General features: G+C 41.8%; 1 long non-coding RNA gene across 1 annotated transcript in view; it reads right to left on the bottom strand.

Annotated features, from left to right (window-relative positions):
* Positions 1-339: 339 nt before the first annotated feature.
* LOC138750288 (uncharacterized) overlaps positions 340-27079 on the bottom strand; it is a 198888-nt gene continuing 172148 nt past the window's right edge. The window contains exon 4 of the long non-coding RNA XR_011349231.1: positions 340-2408. This is a non-coding gene — a long non-coding RNA (uncharacterized lncRNA). The remainder of the gene's footprint in view (positions 2409-27079) is intronic.

Below are 27079 nucleotides of genomic sequence, written 5' to 3'. Positions count from 1 at the left end.
CCATTCCTAGAACCATCTCACAATGACACACTGAAGCAGGCAGCCTGGCCCTTCTAGTCCAGGCTGAACACTTTCTCTCTTTCTTAATATTTATTTAAAATCCCAGAACAGAACATGAATTACTCCATGTGTGGTTCCGCTGTTTAAGAAAGGGTCCAAATGTAATCCTGGAATTATAGGCCCGTGAGTCTGACGTCTGTGGTGGGCAAGTTGATGGAAAGTGTTCTGAGTGTTAGAAATAGAAGTACCTTTAAAAAAATTGCTCGAGACAAAAATTGAGAACAAAGAACATTTATTTTACAACAATGCAAAGTTGGGTGCTTCCCCTTACCCTGGGAATACACACATACACTGGGGCTCACCCAACTTTTATACAGTTTATTTCAGTATAGGAATACCCTCTCCCTTACATTCTTCTGCCTCCTGCTGGAGAGGTTTGGCATTAGGCAATCCTTCCTGCCTACGTGCAGTTTCAGTATACTTGGAGGACCAGGGTGTTAGAAATTAAAGTACCTTTAAAGAAATTGCTCGAGACAAAAATTGAGAACAAAGAACATTTATTTTACAACAATGCAAAGTTGGGTGCTTCCCCTTACCCTGGGAATACACACATACACTGGGGCTCACCCAACTTTTATACAGTTGATTTCAGTATAGGAATACCCTCCCCCTTACATTCTTCTGCCTCCTGCTGGAGAGGTTTGGCATTAGGCAATCCTGCCTGCCTACGTGCAATTTCAGTATACTTGGAGAACCAGGGGGGGTATCCTGTCGGTGCCCCTTCATGTTATTGTCCTTATTCACACCTTCCTGATTCTCGGGGCTACAGTCTCTTGATATGCAGAGTTGACTCATCCTGTCTAGGGTTGGCTAATTTAACATGTATAAATCTGTGTAAGGTTAGCTAATTAGATATGTAGGACTTGGTACTTCTGTCCAGGGCTAGGAGACCCTTATCTGATCCAGACTACCTCAACTTCCTACATTCTATTGTACCTTACCATTCCTTATCTTAGTCTTATGGTCTTATCACAAAGACTAGAAGATTCTTATGTTAATCGTGCTGACTCTGCTTTCCTGCATCCTAAGCCCCAAGCTTATCCTGTTTGTACTGGTTACAGCCATTTACTGATGGACTTTAGTTTCTTCCATGTTCATAATTTTAGATCAATTTTCCCATCTCTCACAATCCTCACTTTTCTTTTAGATCAGTAATACTAATAAGGTGTTGTTTTACCCAGCTGGTCAATAACCGAAATGTAACACCTGTGTAAAGTCTTTAGGTAGGGGAGCACCATGAAGGTCAGAGTAGCGAGTCCAGCTGCTTATTAGGGTTGCAAGTATCAGGCTCCAGTTCTCAGTAAAGAGTCTAGTCCATCCCACATCAGTCCGAAGTTGCCACGTCTGAACATGGGCATGGGCAGATTCACGTTGAAACATTGAAGCAGTGTCTTTTAACCACCCGACTTTTGTAAGCATTGTCCTGACGAAGTCTGTGAGAGACGCTGCCTTCAGCAGCGAACGAGTAGCAGTAGTCAGGCGGTTCCGTTGAATTGTGGCTAGTATCTGATGTCCTCTTCAGCCCCGAACCCTAGGGCCACCGATCTCCGAAGGCTGTTTGGAGCCTGATATTAAAGTGTCAAGCAGCTCACGTTGTTGGAAACTGGTGCTCCCCTTCACGGGGTGATGAAAAGAGACCAAGCTGGGGGGGATTGTTTCTTGTGATTTAACTGTGTGTTGCAGCTTGTCTGCTAACATTAGCAGATGTATCATTGAACTTGTGAGTTGCAGCCTGTCTGTGTACATTAGCATATGTATTAACTCTCTCTCTCTCTGCTACATGTACAATCCTGACTACCATTCTGTCTGTCTTTGTCCCACCATGTCCTTTGTGCTATCGCCTCAAAACTCCTGTCTTTAATACCTGTGTAGGCTAAGATACAAATTAGATGTACTCCACTAAAGCTGTTCAGTTCCCCTGGTCTGTATTGGAATCCCTTGTTAACCCATATCCCACTATGACTATACATTAAATCCATGCCCTGTCTACATTCTAAAGGAGCACAATTGTAACCTCTGCTGCCCCTATTCCAGGGGGACTTAAAACATAGCGAGTAATGAAGTGACATAAACAGTTAACAAACAATACCCCAATAAATGAATAAACAGTTAAAAAAAATAAACAGTTAAAAATACAACAATAAATGTATAAACAGTTAAAAAAATACAACAATAAATGTAACATTACAGCACTTTGTCACGGCGCAGTGTAAGTTTCAGGTCTGAAGGATGAGGAACTGCACGCCAGGTTGAGGGTTGAATCTGTGTGTCGTGATGTTGTGGTTCAGAAGCTGGTTTAATTCTTTGAATGTGGGTCCAGCCTTTCTCTCTTGTTCTTACTGCGGTGTCTGTAATTAAAAGTACACAGAAGGGACCATCCCAGGCAGGTTTTAGTTGATCCTCTTGCCATGCTTTTACATATAACCAATCACTAGATTTTAATAAAATGAATAACAATCTGACTTTCCTTTGTATTAGTGTAAAAATTGTAAAATGAAACACAAACCATATTTGCATGGGTTTTGAATATGTTAGACCTTATTAAAATGCAGTTGGAGCTGCTTGTCTGTATGGGGCACAACCCTCCAATTTGTTAGAGTGAGTACATAACAGACATTGCAGCACAAGAGCCCCTGCAAGAGAACTTGAAACATATTCAACCTTTAGTTCTGCCTTAAGTAAAATGCCTTGTGCCACAGCTCACAGGAGCTGGCCTTATTTAAAAAAGTCTGTAAAACAGGCACCAAAAAAAGTTAAAAGATGTTCTTATGAAGATTGCACACACAATCATTTAAGTACAGGCTAGTTTCTATTATATTCCACTTAAAAGTTCTGCTGCATGAATCCTGGAGCTTGTGGAGTCATTATTGAATCAAGAAATATTGGTGCCATGCCAATCTCATTCTAACATGCCAATTTCTCCAGTCCTTAAGTCAAGATGTACTGAATAGCATCTGGTACAAGATCTGTGAGTTCTTAATGATATTATTATTCTTATGCACCCAATTGTTCTGAACGATGCCACCAATTTAAATCATATTCCACCTATTGCAGTACTCACACAGCACCATAGACCAGTTCGCAGGTTTATTTCTCCATTAAGCATGATGCTGAACCAAGCCACGAAAGACCCCAACAATGAAGACGCTGTTTACATCCGGTACCGCACGGATGGCAGTCTCTTCAATCTGAGGCGCCTGCAAGCTCACACCAAGACACAAGAGAAACTTGTCCGTGAACTACTCTTTGCAGATGATGCCGCTTTAGTTGCCCATTCAGAGCCAGCTCTTCAGCGCTTGACGTCCTGCTTTGCGGAAACTGCCAAAATGTTTGGCCTGGAAGTCAGCCTGAAGAAAACTGAGGTCCTCCATCAGCCAGCTCCCCACCATGACTACCAGCCCCCCCACATCTCCATCGGGCACACAAAACTCAAAACGGTCAACCAGTTTACCTATCTCGGCTGCACCATTTCATCAGATGCAAGGATCGACAATGAGATAGACAACAGACTCGCCAAGGCAAATAGCGCCTTTGGAAGACTACACAAAAGAGTCTTGAAAAACAACCAACTGAAAAACCTCATAAAGATAAGCGTATACAGAGCCGTTGTCATACCTACACTCCTGTTCGGCTCCGAATCATGGGTCCTCTACCGGCACCACCTACGGCTCCTAGAACGCTTCCACCAGCGTTGTTTCCGCTCCATCCTCAACATCCATTGGAGCGCTTACACCCCTAACGTTGAAGTACTCGAGATGGCAGAGGTCGACAGCATCGAGTCCACACTGCTGAAGATCCAGCTGCGCTGGATGGGTCACGTCTCCAGAATGGAGGACCATCGCCTTCCCAAGATCGTGTTATATGGCGAGCTCTCCACTGGCCACCGTGACAGAGGTGCACCAAAGAAAAGGTACAAGGACTGCCTAAAGAAATCTCTTGGTGCCTGCCACATTGACCACCGCCAGTGGGCTAATAACGCCTCAAACCGTGCATCTTGGCGCCTCACAGTTTGGCGGGCAGCAACCTCCTTTGAAGAAGACCGCAGAGCCCACCTCACTGACAAAAGGCAAAGGAGGAAAAACCCAACACCCAACCCCAACCAACCAATTTTCCCTTGCAACCGCTGCAATCGTGTCTGCCTGTCCCGCATCGGACTTGTCAGCCACAAACGAGCCTGCAGCTGACGTGGACTTTTTACCCCCTCCATAAATCTTCGTCCGCGAAGCCAAGCCAAAGAAAAAAAAAGCTGAATCCAGTTGCGCAGGGTTTACCTCCGTGATTATTTACAATGTAACTTCCGCACTACCGGATTTAAATATAAACCTGATGAATGGGGGAAAGTTATCATGAATTAAATAACAGCGGCAATACAGAGAAATTGTGCCGAGGCATTAATTTCACTCCGGAGGAAAATGCACCAGAGAAATGAATGATTAAACTTATAGGAATCCCCATAGGAATCCCCAGAGGTATCTTTATTCTCCAGAGGTGGGTGATCTTTCAAATCACGGACCTTGACTGCTGAATGTGTAGAAGAAATACCTCTAACTGCAAGACAAGAGCCTGAAGCCTCAATTTCAAGTGCCACAGTGCACTTAAAGGGACATGCACACTCCCCCTTCAACTGGCTGATCCAGCCACTTTACACATCAGATCCTTTCTTTATCTCACATACACTTAAAGTTAAGATGTATAGAACTCACCCTATTTGCGCAAACATTTCTCCCTGCAAATGTTATAACATCACTCAACTCTCAGGTACTCCCTGTGCAAAATCACATTTGAATACAATTTATTTCATAAATTGGAATTAACTGGTAGTTAAATTCGCTAATTCTACAGTATTGAAAAACGATCATTTATGACATTTAATTTTTAGCATGAATTTTAATCAATATTGGTCAGTGACTGAAGTGGGAAGTCGTGATTTATGAAATTATCTCTGGTCTCTTCTCTCCCACTCCCGACGCTTCTCCCAACATTCAGGAGCTGGCACACAGTCCCTGCCTTTTCCATGTTACTCATCTACTATTCCTTTAACTGCTTGCATCAAAATGTTAGCCTTTGCTTTCTGCTTATCCTCAGATGTCTGGACAAATGCTTTTTGTGTGATCTGTAGAAGCTGGGTTATTCCCTGCTCATGCCAATTTTCTGTCTTTTGTAATTTTCTCCTAATGTCTGGGGCTGAGTTGGTAACAAAACCTGTTAGTACCAATTGTTCCCCTGCTGGGGATTCTATGTCGAGACCCCCATATTGTATATATATTTGGTCCCAAAAATTGGTCTAACTGTTCGGCACATCCCTGGGGATCTTCTATCAGGGAGGTCAGTTCTTTCTTAAAGTTACGCACTTCAGTACTGGTCAGGGGCACATTTACGAAACCGAGACCCTCTCCCATGGGAACTTCCCGCCGTGGTCTCATCCAATTGGTTTCTGGCTTATTAGGTCTGGGTTCCTGCTCCCTGGGAAATGAATCAAAGGGTTCTGCCCTTTCTTCCTGAAGAGTCTCACGCTGTTCTGAATTAAAGTTACCTCTCTCTCCTGCCAACAGAGGTGGTAATCGAGTGCTTTGTGAGCAAGTTATCATACCACTCCTGCTCTCTTCTCTCTTCTCTAGTGGTGGGGGAGGTGGGGAAGGTGCAGAAGGGTAGGTCATAGGAGGGGAAGGAAAGATAGGAGCTGACATAGGAGGAACATAGGGTGGAGGGAGGGAATGTAACACATCCCAACCCTGTGATTCAGGGACAAGAGGTTCCTCCTCTCTCTTATCCCTGAATTCTTTCTCATTCAAAACCAGCTGTTCAATGGATCCCTTGAGCCAGCAGGCTGCATATTCCCTGCTCTCAACATTGTCTTTCTGGTTTTGATAGAGCCATAGGTTCAAAGCTTTACACATCCATTCATCCTCGGATCCGAATTTTGGCCAGTACACGGAGCTCCCTTTAACCAGGTATTTAACCCATTCAATACAACAATACCTGACCATCGTCAGTTTCTCTTTACCACGGGTCTTTCCTGTGCCCCACTCAGATAACATCAACCCAAGCAGGCTGTACGTAGCTATCTGGTGTTCACATCCTGTACCAGGACTCTCCTCTTTGCTACCCATTATTCCCATGCTTATAAACAAGTAAAATACTCTTACCGAGTTCTAGTAGTACTGCTCTAGTGCGCTTCCTTCCATCGTTTGTTCTCAATGCCTCTTCTCGGATATCACTCGCTTCTTCCACTGACCAGCCACCCGTCGCCCGTGAGTCCAGCTGAATCAGCCGGGGTGCACCTACTCTCGTCGTCGGGGCACTCTGTCAGTGGAGGGAGTGTGATCCCGGACGAGCCCCCATTTGTTAGAAATTAAAGTACCTTTAAAGAAATTGCTCGAGACAAAAATTGAGAACAAAGAACATTTATTACTACAACAATGCAAAGTTGGGTGCTTCCCCTTACCCTGGGAATACACACATACACTGGGGCTCACCCAACTTTTATACAGTCAATTTCAGTATCAGAGTGCCCTCCCCCTTACATTCTTCTGCCCCCTGGATGGGTTTGGCATAGGCAATCCTTCCTGCCTACGTGCAGTTTCAGTACACTTGGAGGACCAGGGGGTATCCTGTGGGTGCCCCATCATGTCATTGTCCTTATTCACACCTTCCTGATTCTCTGGGCTACAGTCTCTTGATATGCAGAGTTGACTCATTCTATCTAGGGTTGGCTAATTTCATATGTATAAATCTGTGTATGGTTAGCTAATTAGAAATGTATGACTTGGTACTTCTGTCCAGGGCTAGGAGACCCTTATCTGATCCAGACTACCTCAACTTCCTACATTCTATTGTACCTTACCACTCCTTATCTTAGTCTTATGGTCTTGTCACAAAGACTAGAAGATTCTTATGTTAATCGTGCTGACTCTGCTTTCCTGCATCCTAAGCCCCAAGCTCATCCTGTTTGAACTGGTTACAGCCATTTACTGATGAACTTTAGTTTCTTCCATGTTCATAATTTTAGATCAATTTTCCCATCTCTCACACTCTGGTGAGTGGAGTGTGTAATAGTTTGAAACTTGAACCTCTCTATTTCAGAAGACAATTTACTGTCATGTAATTAAAAGGTGTCATATCAGACAAAATTGCTTTTTTCCTGCTGAGAGGCAGACAGATTCGCCATTGGCAGAAATTGCCTGAAATGCCTCTTGCACTCAGAGAAAGAAGCAAGAGTCGTCTTCTCCCCCCAACCTCCACCCTGAACCCTGGGCCAAGACACTGAGGGTTTGTGGATTCTCTTTCAATGCTCACAGACCAATCCAAGTCATTGGCAATGTGAGCTCCTGTTTTTAACCTCTGACATGATTAGGAACCATTTAACATCCAATAGTATCCCGTCTGATACCTGATACCCTTTTAGCCAGTTTGGAACCAGCCTCTAGCAATCCATGACCTAATGTGAGTCCCATGACTGCTTTTTCCAGAAGCTCAAAGCCTGCGTGGGTTCCTCTCCTCAAATTACCAACAGCCTGTCACCTATGTGGGACCTTCAGCTGCAGAAACCCTCAATGGTCTGCTTCCATGGACCTTGACCATTGGATTGAATCCTCTGCTTCTCAGTTGTTGATGGTGTGTGGTCTTCCTGTTTTCTGATGCCCTGTGTTAGACCTCCGCTTCCCCAGAGATCGTGGTGGTGAGGAAATCTAACACATCTAAATAAAAATGTTACAACTTAGAGGAGAATCTCGCATGTGTAGAAGGACGGAAAGAGCATTATTACAAATTGAAGCCTAATATTTGAATATTCAGGTGTCAAATTTGCAAAAGCATAGAGTATATATTTCTCAAGCTATATGTAATTTTTTTCAAAAGGAATATAACTTTAAATTTTTGCATGTCATCTTGGCATCCCAAAAAATATATCTGATTTCCAAATAAGTGCAATATATTTCCTCATCTCCGCTAACACTTATTTAACAAATTTCAATTGATATATTAATAGTTTTAATTTGGGCCTTGTTCCTTCAATATTTCCCAATAAAATTAAGGTTGAATTTTGCGAAAAAATAACTCCTGTAACTTGTTCCAAAAAATTTGTAATTCTCCCCAAAAAGATCTTGCATTAGGACAAAGCTAAATTGAATGCAAGAAAAACATTGATTTGATAATTCTGATTTTATTCTATTCAATTTCTCTAGTGTAAGAAGTAACTGTAGAAGAAAAACCAGTTGTGAATTCCTTCCTCACTGCTGCAGTGTGGAACTCTGGTCAATGGATCCAAAATGCTGAGTTGAAGAAAATTAATACAACTCCCCAATATCATGTGATCTCTTGCCAAATCAGCTTCTTGTAGAGCTTTTCAAATCCAACTGCTTGAGTCACCTGACTCCAGGTGCAGCTTTCAGATAAAATCCTTGCTGACATCTGCTACATGACTGATGTAAAAATAATTATACTGAACTAATTTATATCTTACATTGAGATCCTTATATGGATCTACCCATATTTGCCAATCGATTACAATGTTCAGATCCATTTCCCACCTTTGTCTCGACTTAAGAATTCCTCATTTAAAAGTTCCTACTTGTAATAAAGAGGACATCATGGAAGTAAATTTTTTAACAATTCCTCTTTGTAAGGAATCTCTATTTCAGTACAACATGGTTGTTCCTAACTTATCCTTCAAATATGCTCTTCATTGGAAATACCAAAAAAGATTGCTATGAGTTATATGATATTTATTTCTCAGTTGCTCAAAGGACATTAATTGGCCCCTTTCATAACAATCTTCAACATTCATAATCCCCTTACAAAACTAGATATCCAGAAATTGATGCTCCTTTGAAAATGATCCGAGGATTTTAAATCAAAGTTATTCTGGGTGATGTACATCCACTTACACCAAATTCATCATTTATTTTATTCCATATATGTTTCAAAAATGGTGTATCTCTACCACCAACCATTAATTTCAATTCCCACTTGTATATAAATTCTTCTACTTTTCTCTCTCTTATTTTATGGTAATTTTTCCCTTTCAAAGTAAGAAGCAAGATATCTCATTTGAGCTGCTCGATAACAATTTTTTTAAAATTAGGAAGCTGTGGTCCTTTCAAGGCAGAATTTTCACTGGGTCACATAACATGGGATTCAATTGGAAATTAATGGAGAAAATTCTTAGAGATAGTACTTATAAACATCTGGATAGATAGGGTCTGATCAGGAGCACTCAACATGGATTTGTGGGAGGAAGGTCATGTTTGACCAATCTGATTGAATTTTTTGAAGAGGTGACTAGGAATGTGGATGAGGGTAGCGCAGTGGATGTTGTCTATATGGACTTCAGTAAGGCCTTCGATAAGGTACCACATGGAAGGTTAGTTAGGAAGGTGCAGTCTTTAGGTATAAATTTTAAGATAGTCAAATGGATTGAACATTGGCTGAAAGGGAGAGGCCAGAGAGTGGTAGTGGATAATTGTCTGTCAGGTTGGAGGCCGGTGACCAGTGGTGTGCCTCAAGGATCTGTATTGGGCCCATTGTTGTTCGTTATATACAATAATGATCTAGATGATGGGGTGGTAAATTGGATTAGTAAATATGCAGACGATACTAAGATAGGTGGAATAGTGGATAATGAAGAAGGTTTTCAAGGATTGCAGAGGGATTTGGGCTGCTTAGAAAAGTGGGCTGAAAAATGGCAGATGGAATTTAATGCTGATAAGTGTGAGGTGCTTCATTTTGGTAAGAAGAATCAGAATAGGACATACGTGGTAAATGGGAGAACATTGAGGAATACAGAAGAGCAGAAAGATTTAGGAGTAACGGTACATCGTTCCCTGAAGGTAGAAACTCACGTGAATAGGGTGGTGAAGAAGGCTTTTAGTATGCTGGTATTTATCAATCATTGCATGGAATATAGGAGTTGGGAGGTGATGTTGAGATTGTATAAGACGTTGGTGCGGCCTAATTTGGAGTTCTGTGTGCAGTTCTGGTCGCCTAATTATAGGAAGGATATAAACAGAGTGGAGAGAGTGCAGAGAAGGTTTACCAGAATGTTACCTGGGTTTAAGCATCTAGAGTATAGGGAGAGATTGGACTATTTAGGTCTTTATTTTTTGGAGTGTAGAAGGTTGAGAGGGGATTTGATAGAAGTATTTAAGATTATGAAAGGGATAGACAGAGTGGATGTGGATAGACTATATCCGTTAAGAGGAGGAAAGATTAAAACAAGAGGACATGAGTTAAGAATTAAGGGGCAGAGGTTTAGAGGTAACATGAGGGGGAACTTCTTTACTCAGAGAGTGGTAGCTGTGTGGAATGATCTTCCGGGAGAAATAGTGGCGGAGGAGTCAATTGTATTATTTAAGAAAAGGTTGGACAGGTATATGGATGAGAAGAAGATGGAGGGTTATGGGCATTGTGCAGGGAGGTGGGACTAGAAAGGGGTGTTTGGTTCGGTGCGGACTAGAAGGGCCTAATGGCCTGTTTCCGTGCTGTAGTTGTTATGTTTTATGTTAGTACGTCCCACAGTGTAAACTTGTTGTGTGAGTAAATTATACAGTGTGACCTTGTTTTGTGAGTGATTCCCACCATGTAAACTTGTTATGTGTCTGAGTTTCACAGTGTAACCTTGTAATTTTGCTAAATTCGATATTATAAAAGTTATATTAGTGAGTTCCTCAGTGCAAATTTTTTAGGTGAGTGTGTTCCACAGTGTGAGTGAGTCCCACCATTTGAGCTTGTAATATATGAGTTTCAAAGTGTGATGTTGTAATGGAAGTGAATTCCACTGTGTCAACCCGTCTAGTTACTGAGCCTCAGAGTGTAACAATGGCATAGAGTGAGTTTGACAGTGTGACATTGTTATGTGTTAGATTCCCACCATGTAAACTTGTTATGTAGTAAGTGAGTTTCACAGTGTTACCTTTTAACTTCGCTAAATTCGATACTGAAAATGTTATGTTAGTGAGATCTTCAGTGTAACCTATTTAGGTGAGTGAGTTCCACAGTATAACCGTGTTATGTGAGTGAGTTCCACAGTGTAAACGTCATGTGAGTGAGTTCCACAGTATAATCTTGTTTAGTTAGTGAAACCCATATTCTAAACTATATGTTAGTGTGTCCCACAGTGTAAACATGTTGTGTGAGTAATTTACACAGTGTGACCTTGTTTTGTGAGCGATTCCCACCATGTAAACTTGTTATTTGTCTGAGTTTCACAGTGTAACCTTGTAATTTTGCTAAATTCGATATTGAACATGTTATGTTAGTGAGTTCCTCAATGAAACATGTTTAGGTGAGTGTGTTCCACAGTGTAACCGTGTTATTTTGGAGAGTTCCACAGTATAATTTTGGGTACTTAGGGCATCCCATATTGTAAACTTTATGTTAGTGAGTCCCACAGTGTAAATTTGTTATGTGAGTAATTTTCACAGTGTGACCTTATTATGTGCGTCCCACAAATTGACCTTATTATGTGAGAAATTCCCACAGAGTAAACTTGTAATGTCAGTGAGTTTGAAAGTGTGACATTGTTATGGAAGAGATTTCCACAGTGTAACCTTAGTGAGTCTCAGGGTGTAACATTGGTATGGAGTGTGTTCGACAGTGTGACATTTTATGTGTGAGATTCCCAAGGTGTAAATTTATTATGTGGGTGAGTTTCACGGTGTAACCTTGTAATTTTGCTAAATTCAGTATTGAAAATGTTATGTTAGTGAGTTCCTCAGTGCAACTTTTTTAGGTGAGTGTGTTCAACAGTGTGAGTGAGACTCACCATTTGACCTTGTAGTGTCAGTGAGTTTGAAAGTGTGACATTGTTATGGAAGTGAATTCCACAGTGTCAACCTGTCTAGTTAGTGGGCCTCAGAGTGTAACATTGGTATAGAGTGAGTTTGACAGTGTGACATTGTTATGTGTGAGAGTCCCACCATGTAAACTTGTTATGTATCTGAGTTTCACAGTGTTACCTTTTAATTTCGCTAAATTCGATTTTGAAAATGTGATGTTAATGAGTTCCTCAGTGTAACCTTTTTAGGTGAGTGAGTCCCACGGTATAAACTTGTTATGGGAGTCACTTACACAGTGTGACCTTATTATGTGCGTCCCACAAATTCACCTTATTATGTGAGAGATTCCCATAGTGCAAACTTGTTATGTGAGTGAGTTTGAAAGTGTAACATTGTTATCGAAGTGATTTCCATAGTGTCAACCTTTCTACTTAGTGAGTATCAGGGTGTAACATTGGTATGGAGTGTGTTCGACAGTGTGACATTGTTATATGTGAGATTCCCACCGTGTAAACTTGTTATGTGTGTGAGTTTCACAGTGTTACCTTGTATTTCGCTAAATTCGACATTGAAAATGATATGTTAGTGAATTCCTCAGTGTAACCTTTTTAGGTGAGTGAGTCCCACACTGTAAACTCTCCGCTGTAGCATTTCACATCTGGCATCTGGCACGAATTCCATTCCACATCTGGTATCTGTCCAGAAGATCATTCTACTCTGGCATCTCGCCGCTGTACCATTACACATCCAGCATCTATCATGAAGTCCATTCCACATCCGGATTCTCACAGAAGGACCATTCTACCTCCGGCATCTGGCAGGTGGACCATTCCACATCTGGCATCTGGCAGGTGGACCATTCCACATATGGCATCTGGCAGGCAGACCATGCCACATTTGGGCTTTTGCAGGTGGACAATTCCACCTCCGGGATCTGGCAAGCATACAATTCCACATTTGTCATCTGGCACGAATTATATTGTACATCCAGAGTCTCACATGAGGAACATTCCACCTCCGGCATCTGGCATATGTACCATTCCACATCCGGAATGTGTCAGAGGAACATTCCACATCCAGCATCTTCCAGGTGGACAATTCCACATCCATCATCTGTTAGGCTGAGCAGTCCAATTCAAGCAAATGGCAGGTAGATGATACCAGATTCAGCATCTTACAGGCAGACCATTCCACATCCAGCATCTGGCAGGTAGTCAATTCTAAATGCGACATCTCGCTGGCAGCCCAGTCCACATCTGGCATCTATCAGGCAGACTAGTCAATATCTGGTATCAAGTGGGTGGGCAATGCCACATCTGGCATCTGGCAGGCTGACCACTCCACATCGTGCATCTGGCAAAAAAAAGAAAACCATTCTACATCTGGCATCTGGCAGCAAACCATTCCCCATCCTGCAACTGGCAGGTGGTCTATCACACTCCAGCATCAGCCAGGCAGACCATTCCATATCCAGCATCTGGCAGAGGACCATTCCACATCCTGCAACTGACAAGCATACCATTTCACATCCGGCATCTGGCACGAATTTCATTCCATATCCGGCATCCGTCCAAAAGATCATTCTACATCCGGCATCTCGCCGCTGTACCTTTACACGTCCGGCATCTGGTACAAAGTCCATTCCACATCCGGATTCTCACAGAAGGACCATTCCACCTTCGGCATCTCGCAGGTGGAACATTCCACATCTGGCGTCTCGCAGGTGGACAATTATACCTCCGACATCTTGCAGGTGGACAATTCCACATCTAGCATCTGGCACGAATTATATTGTACATCCACATTCTCACATGAGGACCATCTGGCAGATGTACCATTCCACATCCGGAATATGTCAGAGGAACATTCCACATCCAGCATCTTCCAGATGGACAATTCCACATCCATCATCTGTTAGGCTGAGCAGTCCATGTCCAGTAAATGGCAGGAAGATGATACCAGATTCAGCATCTTACTGGCAGACCATTCCACATCTAGCATCTGGCAGGTAGTCAATTCTAAATCCGGCATCTCACTGGCAGACCAGTCCAAATCTGGCATCTGGCAGGCCAACCACTCCACATTCAGTATCTGGCAGGAGTACCATTCCACATCTGGCATTTGGCAGCAAACAAATCCACATCCGGCGATTGACAGTATAAATTTGTTATGTGAGTGAGTTCCACAGTGTAAACTTGTCATATGAGAGAGTTGCACAGTATAATTTTGTTTACTTAGTGTAACCATTTTTCCAAACTATATGTTAGTGTGTCCCACAGTGTAAAATTCTGTGAGTAATTTACATAGTGTGAGCTTGTTATGTGAGTGATTCCCACCATGTAAACTTGTTATGTGTCTGATTTTCACAGTGTAACCTTGTAATTTCGCAAAATTCGACATTGAAAATGTGATGTTAGTGAGTTCTTCAGTGTAACCTTTTTAGGTGAGTGAGTTCCACAGTATAACCTTGTTATGTGAGTGAGTTCCACAGTGTAACCGTGTTATGTGATTCAGTTCCACACTGTAAATTTGTCATGTGAGAGAGTTTCACAGTCCAATTTTGTTCACTTAGGGAATCCCATATTGTAAACTTCATGTAAGTGAGTCCCACAGTGTTAACTTGATTTGTGAATCATTTACACAGTGTGACCTTATTGTGAGTGATTCCCACCATGCAAACTTGTTATGTGTCTGAGTTTCACAGTGTAACCTTGTAATTTTGCTAAATTCGATATTGAAAAAGTTATGTTAGTGAGTCCCACAGTGTAAATTTGTTGTGTGAGTAATTTACACAGTGTGACCTTATTATGTGAGTCCCACAAATTGACCTTATTATGTGAGAGATTCCCAGAGTGTAAACTTGTTATGTGAGTGAGTTTGAAAGTGTGACATTGTTATCGAAGTGATTTCCATAGTGTCAACCTTTCTACTTTGTGAGTCTCAGGGTCTAACATTGGTATAGAGTGTGTTCGACAGTGTGACATTGTTATATGTGCAATGCCCACCGTGTAAACTCGTTATGTGTGTGAGTTTCACAGTGTTTCCTTGTATTTCGCTAAATTCGACATTGAAAATGTAATGTTAGCGAATTCCTCAGTGTAACCTTTTTAGGTGAGTGAGTCGCACACTGTAAACTCGCCACTGTAGCATTTCACATCTGGCATCTGGCACGAATTCCATTCCACATCCGGTATCTGTCCAGAAGATCATTCTACTCTGGCATCTCGCCGCTGTACCTTTACACATCCAGCATCTGTCATGAAGTCCATTTCACATCCGGATTCTCACAGAAGGACCATTCCACCTCCGGCATCTGGCAGGTGGACCATTCCACATCTGGCATCTGGCAGGTGGACCATTCCACATCTGGCAGCTGGCAGGCAGACCATTCCAGATTTGGGCTTTTGCAGGTGGACAATTCCACCTCCGGGATCCGGCAAGCATACAATTCCACATCTGGCATCTGGCACGAATTATATTGTACATCCAGAGTCTCACGTGTGGAACATTCCACCTCCGTCATCTGGCAGATGTACCATTCCACATCCGGAATGTGTCAGAGGAACATTCCACATCCAGCATCTTCCAGGTAGACAATTCCACATCCATCATCTATTAGGCTGAGCAGTCCAATTCCAGCAAATGGCAGGAAGATGATACCAGATTCAGCATCTTACAGGCAGACCATTCCAAATCCAGCATCTGGCAGGTAGTCAAATCTAAATGAGGCATCTGGCTGGCAGACCATCCACATCTGGCATCTATCAGGCAGACTAGTCAATAACTGGCATCAAGTGTGTGGACAATGCTAGATCTGGCATCTGGCAGGCCGACCACTCCACATCCTGCATCTGGGAAAAAAAAACCATACCACATCTGGCATCTGGCAGCAAACCATTCCGCATCGTGCAACTGGCAGGTGGTCTATTCCACTCCAGCATCAGCCAGGCAGACCATTCCATATCCAGCATCTGGCAGAGGACCATTCCACATCCTGCAACTGACAAGCATACCATTTCACATCTGGCATCTGGCACGAATTTCATTCCACATCCGGCATCTGTCCAGAAGATCATTCTACATCCGGCATCTCGCCGCTGTACCATTACACGTCCGGCATCTGGTACAAAGTCCATTCCACATCCGGATTCTCACAGAAGGGCCATTCCACCTCCGGCATCTGGCAGGTGTACAATTCAACATCTGGCTTCTCGCAGGTGGACAATTATACCTCCGACATCTTGCAGGTGCACAATTCCACATCTAGCAACTAGCATGAATTATATTGTACTACCACATTCTCACATGAGGACCATCTGTCAGATTAACCATTACACATCCGGAATGTGTCAGAGGAACATTCCACATCCAGCATCTACCAGATGGACAATTCCACATCTGGCATCTGTTAGGCTGAGCAGTCCATGTCCAGCAAATGGCAGGAAGATGATACCAGATTCAGCATCTTACAGGCAGAACATTCCACATCTGGCATTTGGCTGCAAACAAATCCACATCCGGCGATTGACAGTATAAATTTGTTATGTGAGTGAGTTCCACAGTGTCAACCTGTCTAGTTAGTGAGCCTCAGAGTGTAACATTGGTATAGAGTGAGTATAACTGTGTGACATTGTTATGTGTGAGATTCCCACAGTGTAAACTTGTTATGTGGGTGAGTTTCACAGTGTTACCTTGTAATTTTGCTAAATTCGATATTGAACATGTTATGTTAGTGAGTTCCTCAATGAAACATGTTTAGGTGAGTGTGTTCCACAGTGTAACCGTGTTATTTTGGAGAGTTCCACAGTGTAAATTTGTTATGTGAGTAATTTTCACAGTGTGACCTTATTATGTGAGTCCCACAAATTGACCTTATTATGTGAGAAATTCCCACAGAGTAAACTTGTAATGTCAGTGAGTTTGAAAGTGTGACATTGTTATGGAAGTGATTTCCACAGTGTCAACCTTTCTACTTAGTGAGTCTCAGGGTGTAACATTGGTATGGAGTGCGTTCGACAGTGTGACATTTTATGTGTGAGATTCCCAAGGTGTAAATTTGTTATGTGGGTGAATTTCACAGTGTAACCTTGTAATTTTGCTAAATTCAGTATTGAAAATGTTATGTTAGTGAGTTCCTCAGTGCAACTTTTTTAGGTGAGTGTGTTCCACAGTGTGAGTGAGTCTCACCATTTGACCTTGTAATATGAGAGAGTTTCAAAGTGTGACGATGTTATGGAAGTGAATTCCACAGTGTCAGCCTGTCTAGTTAGTGGGCCTCAGAGTGTAACATTGGTATAGAGTGAGTTTGACAGTGTGACATTGTTATGTGTGATAGTCCCACCATGTAAACTTGTTATGTGTCTGAGTTTCACAGTGTTACCTTTTAATTTTGCTAAATTCGATATTGAAAATGTGATGTTAATGAGTACCTCAGTGTAACCTTTTTAGGTGAGTGAGTCCCACGGAATAAACTTGTTATGGGAGTCACTTACACAGTGTGACCTTATTATGTGAGTCCCAAAGTTTGACCTTGTTGTGTGAGAGATTCCCACCATGTAAACTTGTTATTTGTCTGAGTTTCACAGTGTAACCTTGTAATTTTGCTAAAATCGATATTGAAAATGTTATGTTAGTGAATTCCTCAGTGTAACCTTTTTAGGTGAGTGAATCCCACAATGTAAACTCGGCGCTGTACAATTTCACATCTGGCATCTGGCACGAATTCCATTCCACATCCGGTATCTGTCCAGAAGATCATTCTACTCTGGCATCTCGCCGCTGTACCATTACACATCCAGCATCTGTCATGAAGTCCATTCCACATCCGGATTCTCACAGAAGGACTATTCTACCTCTGGCATCTGGCAGGTGCACCATTCCACATCTGGCATCTGGCAGGTGGACCATTCCACATCTGGCATCTGGCAGGCAGACCATTCCACATTTGGGCTTTTGCAGGTGGACAATTCCACCTCAGGGATCTGGCAAGCATACAATTCCACATCTGGCATCTGGCACGAATTATATTGCACATCCAGAGTCTCACATGACGAACATTCCACCTCCGGCTTCTGGCAGATGTACCATTCCACATCCGGAATGTGTCAGAGGAACATTCCACATCCAGCATCTTCCAGGTGGACAATTCCACATCCATCATCTGTTAGGCAGAGCAGTCCAATTCCAGCAAATGGCAATAAGATGATACCAGATTCAGCATCTTACAGGCAGACCATTCCACATCCAGCATTTGGCATGTAGTCAATTCTAAATGCGGCATCTCGCTGGCAGACCAGTCCACATCTGGCATCCCTCAGGCAGACTAGTCAATATCTGGTATCAAGTGGGTGGACAATGCCACATCTGGCATCTGGCAGGCCGACCACTCCACATCCTGCATCTGGAAAAAAAAAACATTCTACATCTGGCATCTGGCAGCAAACCATTCCCCATCCTGCAACTGGCAGGTGGTCTATTCCACTCCAGCATCAGCCAGGCAGACCATTCCATATCCAGAATCTGGCAGAGGACCATTCCACATCCTGCAACTGACAAGCATACCATTTCACATCTGGCGTCTGCCACGAATTTCATTCCACATGCGGCATCAGTCCAGAAGATCATTCTACTCTGGCATCTCGCCGCTGTACCATTACACATCCAGCATCTGTCATGAAGTCCATTCCACATCTGGATTCTCACAGAAGGACTATTCTACCTCTGGCATCTGGCAGGTGCACCATTCCACATCTGGCATCTGGCAGGTGGACCATTCCACATCTGGCATCTGGCAGGCAGACCATTCCACATTTGGGCTTTTGCAGGTGGACAATTCCACCTCAGGGATCTGGCAAGCATACAATTCCACATCTGGCATCTGGCACGAATTATATTGTACATCCAGAGTCTCACATGAGGAACATTCCACCTCCGGCTTCTGGCAGATGTACCATTCCACATCCGGAATGTGTCAGAGGAACATTCCACATCCAGCATCTTCCAGGTGGACAATTCCACATCCATCATCTGTTAGGCAGAGCAGTCCAATTCCAGCAAATGGCAATAAGATGATACCAGATTCAGCATCTTACAGGCTAACCATTCCACATCCAGCATTTGGCAGGTAGTCAATTCTAAATGCGGCATCTCGCTGGCAGACCAGTCCACATCTGGCATCCCTCAGGCAGACTAGTCAATATCTGGTATCAAGTGGGTGGACAATGCCACATCTGGCATCTGGCAGGCCGACCACTCCACATCCTGCATCTGGAAAAAAAAACCATTCTACATCTGGCATCTGGCAGCAAACCATTCCCCATCCTGCAACTGGCAGGTGGTCTATTCCACTCCAGCATCAGCCAGGCAGACCATTCCATATCCAGAATCTGGCAGAGGACCATTCCACATGCTGCAACTGACAAGCATACCATTTCACATCTGGCGTCTGCCACGAATTTCATTCCACATGCGGCATCAGTCCAGAAGATCATTCTACTCTGGCATCTCGCCGCTGTACCATTACACATCCAGCATCTGTCATGAAGTCCATTCCACATCTGGATTCTCACAGAAGGACTATTCTACCTCTGGCATCTGGCAGGTGCACCATTCCACATCTGGCATCTGGCAGGTGGACCATTCCACATCTGGCATCTGGCAGGCAGACCATTCCACATTTGGGCTTTTGCAGGTGGACAATTCCACCTCAGGGATCTGGCAAGCATACAATTCCACATCTGGCATCTGGCACGAATTATATTGTACATCCAGAGTCTCACATGAGGAACATTCCACCTCCGGCTTCTGGCAGATGTACCATTCCACATCCGGAATGTGTCAGAGGAACATTCCACATCCAGCATCTTCCAGGTGGACAATTCCACATCCATCATCTGTTAGGCAGAGCAGTCCAATTCCAGCAAATGGCAATAAGATGATACCAGATTCAGCATCTTACAGGCAGACCATTCCACATCCAGCATTTGGCAGGTAGTCAATTCTAAATGCGGCATCTCGCTGGCAGACCAGTCCACATCTGGCATCCCTCAGGCAGACTAGTCAATATCTGGTATCAAGTGGGTGGACAATGCCACATCTGGCATCTGGCAGGCCGACCACTCCACATCCTGCATCTGGAAAAAAAAACCATTCTACATCTGGCATCTGGCAGCAAACCATTCCCCATCCTGCAACTGGCAGGTGGTCTATTCCACTCCAGCATCAGCCAGGCAGACCATTCCATATCCAGAATCTGGCAGAGGACCATTCCACATCCTGCAACTGACAAGCATACCATTTCACATCTGGCGTCTGCCACGAATTTCATTCCACATGCAGCATCAGTCCAGAAGATCATTCTACATCCGGCATCTCGCCGCTGTACCATTACACGTCCGGCATCTGGTACAAAGACCATTCCACATCCAGATTCTCACAGAAGGAACATTCCACCTCCGGCATCTAGCATTTGGACCATTCCACATCAGGCATCTCGCAGGTGGACAATTATACCTCCGACATCTTGCAGGTGGACAATTCCACATCTAGCATCTGGCACGAATTATATTGTACATCCACATTCTCACAGGAGGACCATCTGGCAGATGTAGCATTCCAAATCCGGAATGTGTCAGAGGAACATTCCACATCCAGCATCTTCCAGATGGACAATTCCACCTCCGGCATCTGTTAGGCAGAGCAGTCCATGTCCAGCAAATGGCAGGAAGATGATACCAGATTCAGCATCTTACAGGCAGACCATTCCACATCTAGCATCTGACAGGTAGTCTATTCTAAATCCGGCATCTCACTGGCAGACCAGTCCATATCTGGCATCTGGCAAGCCAACCACTCCACATTCAGTATCTGGCAGGAGTACCATTCCACATCTGGCATTTGGCAGCAAACAAATCCACATGCGGCGATTGACAGTATAAATTTGTTATGTGAGTGAGTTCCACAGTAACCGTGTTATGTGAGTCAGTTCCACAGTGTAAAAGTCATGTGAGAGAGTTTCACAGTACAATTTTGTTTACTTAGTGCAACCTATATTCCAAAATATATGTTAGTGTGTCCCACAGTGTAAACTTGTTGTGTGAGTAATTTAGACAGTGTGACCTTATTATGTGAGTGATTCCCACCATGTAAACTTGTTATGTGTCTGAGTTTCACAGTCTAACCTTGTAATTTTGCTAAATTCGATATTGAAAATGTGATGTTAATGAGTTCCTCAGTGTAACCTTTTTAGGTGAGTGAGTTCTACAGTGTGAGTGTGTCCCACCATTTGACCTTGTTATATGAGAGAGTTTCAAAGTGTGACGATGTTATGGAAGTGAATTCCACAGTGTCAGCCTGTCTAGTTAGTGTGCCTCAGAGTGTAACATTGGAATAGAGTGAGTTTGACAGTGTGACATTGTTATGTGTGAGAGTCCCACCGTGTAAACTTGTTATTTGTCTGAGTTTCACAGTGTTACCTTTTAATTTCGCTAAAATCGATATTGAAAATGTGATGTTAATGAGTTCCTCAGTGTAACCTTTTTAGGTGAATGAGTTCCACACTGTAAACTTGTCATGTGAGAGAGTTTCACAGTACAATTTTGTTCACTTAGGGAATCCCATATTGTAAATTTCATGTAAGTGAATCCCACAGTGTTAACTTGATTTGTGAATCATTTACACAGTGTGACCTTATTGTAAGTGATTCCCACCATGTAAACAGGTTATGTTTCTGAGTTTCACAGTGTAACCTTGTAATTTTGCTAAATTCGATATTGAAAAAGTTATGTTAGTGAGTTCATCAGTGCAACTTTTTTAGGTGAGTCATTTCCACAGTGTAAACGTCATGTGAGAGATTTGCACAGTATAATTTTGTTTACTTTGTGAAACCCATATTCTAAACTATATGTTAGTGTGTCCCACAGTGTAAACTTGTTATGTAATTTACAAAGTGTGACCTTGTTATGTCAGTGATTCCCACCATGTAAACTTGTTATGTGTCTGAGTTTCACAGTGTAACCTTGTAATTTTGCTAAATTCGATATTGAAAAAGTTATGTTAGTGAGTTCCTCAGTGCAACGTTTTTAGGTGAGTCATTTCCAGAGTGTAAACGTCATGTGAGAGATTTGCACAGTATAATTTTGTTTACTTTGTGAAACCCATATTCTAAACTATATGTCCCACAGTGTAAACTTGTTATGTAATTTACAAAGTGTGACCTTGTTATGTGAGTGAGACCACCGTTTGACCTAGTTATATGAGAGAGTTTGAAACTGTGACGTTGTTATGGAAGTGAATTCCACAGTGTCAACCTGTCTAGTTAGTGAGCCTCAGAGTGTAACATTGGTACAGAGTGAGTATGACAGTGTGACATTGTTATGTGTGAGATTCCCACCGTGTAAACTTGTTATGTAAGTGAGTTTCACAGTGTTACCTTTTAATTTCGCTAAATTGTATATTGAAAATGTGATGTTAGTAAGTTCCTCAGTGCAACTTTTTTGGGTGAGTGAGTTCCACCGTGTAAACTTGTCAAGTGAGAGAGTTGCACAGTATAATTTTGGGTACTTAGTGAATCCCATATTGTAAACTTTATGTTAGTGAGTCCCACAGTGTAAATGTGTTATGTGAGTGAGTTTGAAAGTGTGACATTGTTATGGAAGTAAATTCCACTGTGTCAACCTGTCTAGTTAGTGAGCCTCAGAGTGTAACATAGATGTGGTGTGAGTTTGACTGTGTGACATTGTTATGTGTGAGAGTCCCACCGTGTAAACTTGTTATGTGTCTGAGTTTCATAGTGTAACCTTGTAATTTTGCTAAATTGGATCTTGAAAATGTTATGTTAGTGCGTTCCTCAGTGCAACCTTGTTATGTGAGTGAGTTCCACAGTGTAACAATGTCATGTGAGAGAGTTGCACAGTATAATTTTGTTAACTTAGTGAAATCCATATTCTAAATTATATGTTAGTGTGTCCCACAGTGTAAACTTGTTGTGTGAGTAATTTACACAGTGTGACCTTGTTATGTCAGTGATTCTCACCATGTAAACTTGCTATGTGTCTGAGTTTCACAGTGTAACCTTGTAATTTTGCTAAATTCGATATTGTAAATCTTATGTTAGTGAGTTCCTCAGTGCAACTTTTTTAGGTGAGTGTGTTCCACAGTGTGAATGAGTCCCACCATTTGAACTTGTTATATGAGAGAGTTTGAAAGTGTGACATTGTTATGGAAGTAAATTCCACTGTGTCAACCTGTCTAGTTAGTGAGCCTCAGAGTGTAACATAGGTATGGAGTGAGTTTGACTGTTTGACATTGTTATGTGTGAGATTCCCACCGTGTAAACTTGTTATGTGTCTGAGTTTCACAGTGTTACCTTTTAATTTCGCTAAATTCGATATTGAAAATGTGATGTTAATGAGTTCCTCAGTGTAACCTTTTTAGGTGAATGAGTTCCACACTGTAAACTTGTCATGTGAGAGAGTTTCACAGTACAATTTTGTTCACTTAGGGAATCCCATATTGTAAATTTCATGTAAGTGAATCCCACAGTGTTAACTTGTTGTGTGAGTAATTTACACAGTGTGACCTTGTTATGTCAGTGATTCTCACCATGTAAATTTGTTATGTTTCTGAGTTTCACAGTGTAACCTTGTAATTTTGCTAAATTCGATATTGAAAAAGTTATGTGAGTGAGTTCCTCAGTGCAACTTTTTTAGGTGAGTGTGTTCCACAGTGTGAGTGAGTCCCACCATTTGAACTTGTTATATGAGAGAGTTTGAAAGTGTGACATTGTTATGGAAGTAAATTCCACTGTGTCATCCTGTCTAGTTAGTGAGGCTCAGAGTGTAACATCGATATGGAGTGAGTTTGACTGTGTGACATTGTTATGTGTGAGATTCCCACCATGTAAACTTGTTATGTGTCTGAGTTTTACAGTGTAACCTTGTAATTTTGCTAAATTTGATCTTGAAAATTTTATGTTAGTGCGTTACTCAGTGCAACCTTGTTATGTGAGTGAGTTCCACAGTGTAACTATGTCATGTGAGAGAGTTGCACAGTACAATTTTGTTCACTTAGGGAATCCCATATTCTAAACTATATGTTAGTGTATCCCACAGTGTAAACTTGTGTGAGTAATTTATACTGTGTGACCTTGTTATGTGAGTGATTCCCACCATGTAAACTGTTTATATGTCTGAGTTTCACAGTGTAACCTTGTAATTTTGCTAAATTCGATATTGTAAATCTTATGTTAGTGAGTTCCTCAGTGCTACTTTTTTATGTGAGTGTGTTCCACAGTGTGAGTGAGTCCCACCATTTGAACTTGTTATATGAGAGAGTTTGAAAGTGTGACATTGTTATGGAAGTAAATTCCACTGTGTCAACCTGTCTAGTTAGTGAGCCTCAGAGTGTAAAATAGATATGGAGTGAGTTTGACTGTGTGACATTGTTATGTGTGAGATTCCCACCGTGTAAACTTGTTATGTGTCTGAGTTTCATAGTGTAACCTTGTAATTTTGCTAAGTTTGATATTGTAAATGTTATGTTAGTGCATTCCTCAGTGCAACCTTGTTATGTGAGTGAGTTCCACAGTGTAACTATGTCATGTGAGAGAGTTGCACAGAATAATTTTGTTAACTTAGTGAAATCCATTTTCTAAATTATATGTTAGTGTGTCCCACAGCGTAAACTTGATGTGTGAGTAATTTAAACAGTTTGACCTTGTTATGTGAGTGATTCGCACCATGTAAACTTGTGTCTGAGTTTCACAGTGTAACCTTGTAATTTTGCTAAATTCGATATTGTAAATCTTATGTTAGTGAGTTCCTCAGTCCAACTTTTTTAGGTTAGTGTGTTCCACAGTGTGAGTGAGTCCCACCATTTGAACTTGTTATATGAGAGAGTTTGAAAGTGTGACATTGTTATTGAAGTAAATTCCACTGTGTCAACCTGTCTAGTTAGTGAGGCTCAGAGTGTAACATCGATATGGAGTGAGTTTGACTGTGTGACATTGTTATGTGTGAGATTCCCACCGTCTAAACTTGTTATGTGTCTGAGTTTCACAGTGTAACCTTGTAATTCTGCTAAATTAGATCTTGAAAATGTTATGTTAGTGCGTTTCCTAAGTACAAACTTCTTATGTGAGTGAGTTCCACAGTACAATTTTGTTCACTTAGGGAATCCCATATTCTAAACTATATGTTAGTGTATCCCACAGTGTAAACTTGTGTGAGTAATTTATACTGTGTGACCTTGTTATGTGAGTGATTCCCACCATGTAAACTGTTTATGTGTCTGAGTTTCACAGTGTAACGTTGTAATTTTGCTAAATTCGATATTGTAAATCTTATGTTAGTGAGTTCCTCAGTGCAACTTTTTTAGGTGAGTGTGTTCCACAGTGTGAGTGAGTACCACAATCTGAACTTGTTATATGAGAGTGTTTGAAAGTGTGACATTGTTATGGAAGTAAATTCCACTGAGTCAACCTGTCTAGTTAGTGAGCCTCAGAGTGTAAAATAGATATGGAGTGAGTTTGACTGTGTGACATTGTTATGTGTGAGATTCCCACCGTGTAAACTTGTTATGTGTCTGAGTTTCACAGTGTAACCTTGTAATTTTGCTAAATTTGATATTGAAAATGTTATGTTAGTGAGTTCCTCAGTGCAACTTTTTTAGGTGAGTGAGTCCCACAGTGTAAACTTGTTATCTGAGTCATTTATACAGTGTAACCTTATTATGTGAGTCCCAAAATTTGTCCTTGTCATGCAAGAGATTCCCACCGTATAAAATTGTTATGTGTCTGAGTATCACAGGGTAACCTGGTAATTTTGCTAAATTCGATATTGAAAATGTATGTCAGTGAGTTCCTCAGTGTAACCTTTTTAGGTGAGTGTGTTACACAGTATAACCCTGTTATGTGATTGAGTTCCACAGTTTAACCATGTTATGTGAGTCAGTTCCACAGTGTAAACTCTCATGCGAGAGAGTTGCGCAGTATACTTCTGTTTACTTAGTGAAACCCTTATTCTAAACTATATGTTAGTGTGTCCCACAGTGTAAACTTGTTGTGTGTGTAATTTAAACAGTGTGACCTTGTTATGTCAGTGATTCCCACCATGTAAACTTGTTATGTGTCTGAGTTTCACAGTGTAACCTTGTAATTTTGCTAAATTCGATATTGAAAAAGTTATGTTAGTGAGTTCCTCAGTGCAACTTTTTTAGGTGAGTGAGTCCCACAGTGTGAGTGAGTCCCACCATTTGACCTTGTTATATGAGAGAGTTTGAAAGTGTGACATTGTTATGGAAGTAAATTCCACTGTGTCAACCTGTCTAGTTAGTGAGCCTCAGAGTGTAACATAGATGTGGTGTGAGTTTGACTGTGTGACATTGTTATGTGTGAGAGTCCCACCGTGTAAACTTGTTATGTGTCTGAGTTTCATAGTGTAACCTTGTAATTTTGCTAAATTCGATATTGAAAATGTTATATTAATGAGTCCATCAGTGCAACTTTTTTAGGTGAGTGAGTTCCACAGTGTAAACTTGATTTGTGCGTCATTTACGCAGTGTGACCTTATTATGTGATTCCCAAAAATTAACCTTGTTTTCTTAGTTAAACACATATTCTAAACTATATGTGAGTGTGTCCCACAGTTTAAACTTCTGTGAGTAATTTACACAGTGTGACCTTGTTATGTCAGTGATTCCCACCATATGAACTTGTTATGTGTCTGAGTTTCACTGTGTAACCTTGTAATTTTGCTAAATTCGATATTGAAAATGTTATGTCAGTGAGTTCCTCAGTGAAACTTTTTTAGGTGAGAGTGATCCACAGTGTGAGTGAGTCCCACCATTTGACCTTGTTATATGAGAGAATTTGAAAGTGTGACGTTGTTATGTAAGTGAATTTCACAGTGTCAACCCGTCTAGTTAGTGAGCCTCAGGGTGTAACAATGGTATAGAGTGAGTTTGACAGGGTGACATTGTTATGTGTGAGATTCCCACTGTGTCAACTTGTTATGTAGTAAGTGAGTTTCAGAGTGTTACCTTTTAATTTCGCTAAATTCGATATTGAAAATGTTAAGTTAGTGAGTTCTTCAGTGCAACTTTTTTAGGTGAGTGAATTCCACAGTGTAAACTTGTCATGTAAGAGAGATGCACAGTATAATTTTGTTCACTTAGTGAATCCCATATTGTAAACTTCATGTTAGTGAGTCCCACAGTGTGACCTTGTTTTGTGAGTGATTCCCACCATG

This window comes from Narcine bancroftii, unplaced genomic scaffold (assembly GCF_036971445.1).
Source record: "Narcine bancroftii isolate sNarBan1 unplaced genomic scaffold, sNarBan1.hap1 Scaffold_113, whole genome shotgun sequence".
Taxonomy (NCBI): Eukaryota; Metazoa; Chordata; class Chondrichthyes; order Torpediniformes; family Narcinidae; genus Narcine; species Narcine bancroftii.
Note: the sequence above shows the minus strand (reverse complement) of the source record. Positions and strands in the feature narration are given on the sequence as shown.